The 7,034-nt window shown below is 41.5% G+C and overlaps 1 long non-coding RNA gene across 1 annotated transcript; it reads right to left on the bottom strand.

Moving 5' to 3' along the window:
* Positions 1-1,400: 1,400 nt before the first annotated feature.
* LOC311115954 lies at positions 1,401-2,740 on the bottom strand. Its single transcript, XR_014611333.1, has 3 exons — positions 2,558-2,740; positions 2,077-2,347; positions 1,401-1,924 (listed from the first exon to the last, which is right to left on the bottom strand). It is a non-coding gene; the product is annotated as an uncharacterized lncRNA (long non-coding RNA).
* Positions 2,741-7,034: the final 4,294 nt, after the last annotated feature.

Here is a 7,034-nt window from a genome sequence, read left to right as displayed (position 1 = left end):
TACATGACCCTGGGTTAGAGGGGGTATAATACATGACCCTGGGTTAGAGGGGGTATAATACATGACCCTGGGTTAGAGGGGGTATAATACATGACCCTGGGTTAGAGGGGGTATAATACATGACCCTGGGTTAGAGGGGGTATAATACATGACCCTGGGTTAGAGGGGGTATAATACATGACCCTGGGATAGAGGGGGTATAATACATGACCCTGGGTTAGAGGGGGTATAATACATGACCCTGGGTTAGAGGGGGTATAATACATGACCCTGGGTTAGAGGGGGTATAATACATGACCCTGGGTTAGAGGGGGTATAATACATGACCCTGGGTTAGAGGGGGTATAATACATGACCCTGGGTTAGAGGGGGTATAATACATGACCCTGGGTTAGAGGGGGTATAATACATGACCCTGGGTTAGAGGGGGTATAATACATGGCCCTGGGTTAGAGGGGGTATAATACATGACCCTGGGTTAGAGGGGGTATAATACATGACCCTGAGTTAGAGGGGGTATAATACATGACCCTGGGTTAGAGGGGGTATAATACATGACTCTGGGTTAGAGGGGGTATAATACATGACCCTGGGTTAGAGGGGGTATAATACATGACCCTGGGTTAGAGGGGGTATAATACATGACCCTGGGTTAGAGGGGGTATAATACATGACCCTGGGTTAGAGGGGGTATAATACATGACCCTGGGTTAGAGGGGGTATAATACATGACCCTGGGTTAGAGGGGGTATAATACATGACCCTGGGTTAGAGGGGGTATAATACATGACCCTGGGTTAGAGGGGGTATAATACATGACCCTGGCTTAGAGGGGGTATAATACATGACCCTGGGTTAGAGGGGGTATAATACATGATCCTGGGTTAGAGGGGGTATAATACATGACCCTGGGTTAGAGGGGGTATAATACATGACCCTGGGTTAGAGGGGGTATAATACATGACCCTGGGTTAGAGGGGGTATAATACATGACCCTGGGATAGAGGGGGTATAATACATGACCCTGGGTTAGAGGGGGTATAATACATGACCCTGGGTTAAAGGGGGTATAATACATGACCCTGGGTTAGAGGGGGTATAATACATGACCCTGGGTTAGAGGGGGTATAATACATGACCCTGGGTTAGAGGGGGTATAATACATGACCCTGGGTTAGAGGGGGTATAATACATGGCCCTGGGTTAGAGGGGGTATAATACATGACCCTGGGTTAGAGGGGGTATAATACATGACCCTGGGTTAGAGGGGGTATAATACATGACCCTGGGTTAGAGGGGGTATAATACATGTTTTTAATCAGCTGCTCAGCCATCCTTCTGGCCTCTTTGATGACCATAACAATAATTCACCCATTTCAAATAACGACAACATTTCATTTGCATTTTTGCATTTTATTTCTGCGTACTTTTTTATGTATTACGTATCCATTCAGTTTAGGTTGTAAAGACATATCTAGGATGATCAATGGAAACAGGATGCACATGAGCTCAATTTCCAGTGTCAAAGCAAAGGGTCTGAATACATCTGTAAATAAGGCATTTCAGTTTTTATTTTTAATACATTTGCAAACATTTCTAAAAACCTGTTTTCGCTTCATCATTATGGGGTATTGTGTGTAGATTGATGAGGATTTTTATTTTGTTTAATCCATTTTAGAATCAGGCTGTAACGTAACAAAATGTGGAAAAAGGGAAGGGGGTCTGAATACTTTCCAAATGCACTGTATATGGGAAATGCCATTTGGAAGATATATTCTTGTTTTACTGAACCATCACAATAATAAATAGAATGTTAGACCACACATTTTGGACATACTTGGACATTGTCCCAGGTCATTGAGAACGTTCCGTACATCACAGTTTCCTCCTGTGAATAGGCCAGTCTCCTCTTAAATATCTTAGTCTGGAATTAACATTGAGATTACTGACATACACATAATAACCACTCATTGTACTCATAAATAAGGTAGCCTGTGTAATCACCTTGAAATAATAAAAAATTATGAAATAGGCTGAATCAAATTGTGTTTACATATGTTTAAGACTCACACTTACCTCAGCCTGTTTCTTCCACTTCATGATCTGGGTATCATTGCCGACCCTCAACCTGTTAACATGTCCTCTAGTGGCATCAGAACATAGGCAGATGGCCATGGAGTTCAGAGTGAAGAATATCTTCTCCCAGCATCCTCCCCTCCACAGCTCCATCTCCAGGCATGTTGGTACAAACTTCATTTTATTTTGCCTGCTGGTGAACAAGGCCATTGACAGCACCATCCATGTCCCTCTGTCAAGGAGGTCCTGCTTCTTACGTTGAAAGTCGTCTCTGAAAAGAGGAGACATTAGAAGCTTTTTTCTCTTAGTTTAGTATTTTGTCTCAGACAAGGCTTACATGTCAGAGGCGTACTTACTTTACTAATTGACTTGTAGAAACGGTACAACTATATACAACATGTCAATTGTGAAATGATTGATATTGGACATTTAGTGTGAACATGATATTGGGTTAATCCTCACATTGTGGTGATTTATCTACCTTTGATGACGTCTACTTTGAGGTTTCTGGCCTGGGGAAGGGTTGCCCTCTAACAGGTGGTCATCAAAGGTGCCTTCTCCTCTGCCCCACGCCAGAGTCTCACTCCAGGAAAAGGTCTGAAAGACCTCTGTCTCCACCGGTTGGGACAAGGGACCATAGTTTTCCTGCACTAACTCCTTTTCTCTGAAAGTACATAGAAATCACACAAACCTATGATCTTACATTGTAGATATATGGTATGGCATATCAACTGAATTATAATCTCAAGTCTAAAAAACAATCACTCTTATCACATACTTCTACTACCTTACCTCTTGATGATGTCCTCTTTGTACTTCTTCACGTGTGACCTCATAAACAAAGCATGGAGGTATTGATGGCATTCCAGGTAATATCTGGCCCTGGCAAGGGGACCAGACCCATAGACTGGAGGTGTCCTCTTCACCTCGGGGACAGGGGACTTTGTTGGTCTTCCAGACAATCTCACCTTCTTCACCTTAGCTGGTGTAACAACCAATCTCACCTTCTTCTCTTTAGCTGGTGTAACAGCCAATCTCACCTTCTTCACCTTAGCTGGTGTTCCAGCCAATCTCACCTTCTTCACCTTAGCTGGTGTTTCAGCCAATCTCACCTTCTTCACCTTAGCTGGTGTAACAGCCAATCTCACCTTCTTCACCTTAGCTGGTGTAACAGCCAATCTCACCTTCTTCACCTTAGCTGGCGTTCCAGCCAATCTCACCTTCTTCACCTTAGCTGGTGTAACAGCCAATCTCACCTTCTTCACCTTAGCTGGTGTAACAGCCAATCTCACCTTCTTCACCTTAGCTGGTGTAACAGCCAATCTCACCTTCTTCACCTTAGCTGGTGTAACAGCCAATCTCACCTTCTTCTCGTTAGCTGGTGTAACAGCCAATGTCCTCTTCTTGCCCTTCTTCTGGGTCTTGGTTCTTAGTGTGGCCAAGCACGGCCGGCACAGAAATGAGGTTTTAGATGGAGACACAGGATCCAGTGGTCTGGCAGTAGGAGGACTGGTCAGGGACAAAACACTTGTCCTATTGTACCCTCCTCTGCCTTTAACTCATTCTAAACTACAACCTACATATTGATTCTCAGACATATTGTCCTCACAACTGTCTGTCTCTCCCTATCTCTCAATACTGTATGTATGTATGTGTGTGTGTGTGTGTGTGTGTGTGTGTGTGTGTGTCTATATAGTAAATGCTATATATCTATTATATGGTTATATATTGATAATTATATATTATATTTATATAAATGACGGTAGTGTGTATATATATATATAAATATAATGTGTAAAACTAGCAGTGTGAATGTTAAAACAATAAATGTTATAGAATAAGAGTTTACTGAAAATAATAAGTAATTTAGTGAATAATGGAACAAATGTAGTGAATGTGTCTGTTTGTAAATGAAACCTAGGCTATACAATTATTGTAATATGTAAAATAAACATATCTTTCTATGATTTATCTTTCCTGGTTGTTATTTCTCAGTGTCTCTGGACAGAAAATGTGCCAAGTCAATAAAGTTATGCGCCCAATTTTGTTGTTTACTGACGCCTGTAATGATCTGCAAAATGTTGATTGGTTGACAGCCCATCTGTAGATTGTGTGATTTGATTGGACAACGAGTATTTGGAGCCCTTGGTCTAAGTCATTGGATATAGGCCCTTTTCACGTGACGTCAGACAACTTCCGTTCTGCCGCGATGCAGGTTATGTTTACATCCGGTGTCGCTTAGGAACGCTTAGCTAGTAGCACATCATTATGGAGTTCACCCAGTCCCTTTCACATCTGCCACCAATACGACTTAACGACGTAGAACGACTTGCTGACAAGTGGTCCCTTACTTCAAGATCGAAGCTTGATAAAGGCTACAAGTTCTTCGTTGAAGGTTACCTGTTTGATTATGAAGGTACGTGTTTATCTTTATTTAGCTTAAATTAGCCCTATGCTAGCGAAGGTTATGAGCTGACGAGTTTCTGTTTTGCAGCCTCTTTTTAATATTACTGCTGTTTGTATCGACCGTAAGATAAGAGTCAGTAATGTATTAATGGCTAATGCTGCGCCCTTTCTCCCAATCACTGTATTGAAACAGTCTCAAGTGTAGTTAACGGTGAGGTGACAGTGAGAGGGCGATGTTACAGGTCCATGAAGAAAAATGAGGAGGCTCATCGGCTTCAGGTTTCTCAGATAAACAGTTCTCTAACATTATGATAAGATAGGTTAAGATAGATAAGTTTTCTTTTTGTTGTGTTTTGCTGCGGTTGCAGATTTAATAAGAATGATTCCACAAAGTTCCACTGTGGATCAGTTTGTTTCTCAGTCTGAGCTCTGATTTTGTATCATTAAACTTAATACACAACGAAATTCTTACAAACCGATGTGGGTTGTTGACGGCAATAAAGACTGGGAAAGATTCTGTGATAACTCAAAATGTTCAAATTTTCGATAAGTGTTGGCACTACTTGTCAAAGGTTTCAGAACAGCCAATTTTTCTTAATTAAAAAAAGAAATTGGGTTTTGAAAATTGTGTACAGTAGTTTATAATGAAACGCAGAAAAAATGTTTTGTAAGTACAGCACTAATTGTTATGTCTCTATGAACAGGTTACACTAGACTCTGCAGAGGTTCCTGTGGTACTCAATCACATGTCATGTTCCTGCTCTGCTGGGAAAGCACTATGTAATCACATAGTAGCACTTCTTTTTCAAAGTGCTCACTATGTTACCATGGGCTTTAAGACAGTGCCATTGCCTCTGTCATGCACCAGCGCACTGCAGACCTGGCACCGGCCTAGGACACAGGTCAGACATTATTTGTTACACTGATGCAGAACTTTGCAGTTTGTATTGACTTTTGACAATGTATTGTTCATCATTATTATATCACAGGGAATTGTACCAGAGGCCACCAATGATATGGCGGTGTGTAAACCAGCGGCTAAGAAAAAAACAAGTGTCAGAGCTGGTGTGAAGTGCACACTGTACCGAGCCTATGATGGTGAGTCTGAATGAGCCCCCGCCTGTACTAGAGCACAAAGACTTTAGTGCATTTCTAAAATAATACAAACATAAAAGTGATTATTATTTGTTACTTTTTATATAGACTTTCAGTGGATATTTTTTTATTTGTATTAGAAGCATGTACGAGACTGGATGAGTGTGGTTGTCTTTTTTAGTGAAAAAGATAAGGTGGCATTTAATGAAATCTAAACTTGACATATCTCACTTTCATGCCAGGGCCTATTCCGGATCCTCACGTCATGGCCAGTGCTGAGAAACTGAAAGACATCCGTCCACAACCAGGGATTTGCAAATTGCTGCACGGGCTTGAGGGCCTTAATTTGGTGGACTCTAAATTTGGCCCTGTGCCATTTGGGTCTGTGCTTTCTTACCAGTGCCCTCTAGAATTAAGTAGAGATATTATTAAACACCCTGGTGCCAGTGAGTTTCCTCAGTTGCCTATTGAAGGTTACAACTTTAAATTTCCCATTGATTTTGAGCCCAACTACATACAACAATGTCATTTGGACAGCCTGATTGTGTCAGAGGAGATGTCTGCTGCTATTGAAGCAGAAACAAGAATGCAGTCAGAATGCCAGCTGTGGAGCCAGGTACGCAAACCCCGACTGACAGCCAGCAGATTCCGTGAAATATGCCATGTTCGTGGGGAGGCTTTGGCAAACCGCATTCTGAGAGGAACTCCTCAGACAGCTGCTATGAGAAGAGGGTTGGATCTGGAACCTGAGATACTGAGGCAATATTCTGATTTTTGTGATGTCTCTCTGAAACAATGCGGGGTCATCATCCACCCTGATTCACCTCACCTTGCAGCCAGCCCGGATGCTAAAGTCTTCTGCCCAACAGAAGCACCACCATTTGGTCTTGCTGAGGTTAAGAGTTGCGATGTTGAAAATGTTACCCAAGTTAAACACCTGATCACAGTTAAAGGCCAGGCCTGCCTTAAGAAGAGCCACAAATACTACTATCAGGTTCAAGGCCAACTCGCCTTAAGCGGACTTCAGTGGTGTGACTTCATTACAGATACCCGCACTGACTTCACAGTTGAGAGAATCTTTAGGGATGAGGAGATTATCCACTCAATGCGACAGAAGCTTGATCATTTCTATTATAACATCTACATGGATGTCTTCTTAAGTTATAAAACATAAGGCAGAATTTTATGTGTAAATAGTGTTAAGGTAAATGTGGAAGGTGAACCTTTGACATTTTTTTCTTTAACTGCAAATTAACTTGTCATATACTGTATATCTCCTATGTACTGAAACACACATTTTGAAAAGGATTGTGATGTAAATGTCGACATGTTTTTCTTTAACTGCAAATGAACTTAATTGTGTTATATACTGTATATCTATGTATTGAAATACAAATTTTGAAAAGGATTGCGATGTTGTAAATGCTCTTACCAAAATCAAAAAGGATTGGAAGCAG

The sequence above is a fragment of the Coregonus lavaretus genome, assembly GCF_964263955.1.
Source record: "Coregonus lavaretus genome assembly, contig: HAP1_SCAFFOLD_443, whole genome shotgun sequence".
NCBI classification, from domain to species: Eukaryota; Metazoa; Chordata; class Actinopteri; order Salmoniformes; family Salmonidae; genus Coregonus; species Coregonus lavaretus.
The sequence above is the reverse complement of the archived record's forward strand: the minus strand, read 5'-3'. Positions and strand labels throughout refer to the sequence as shown.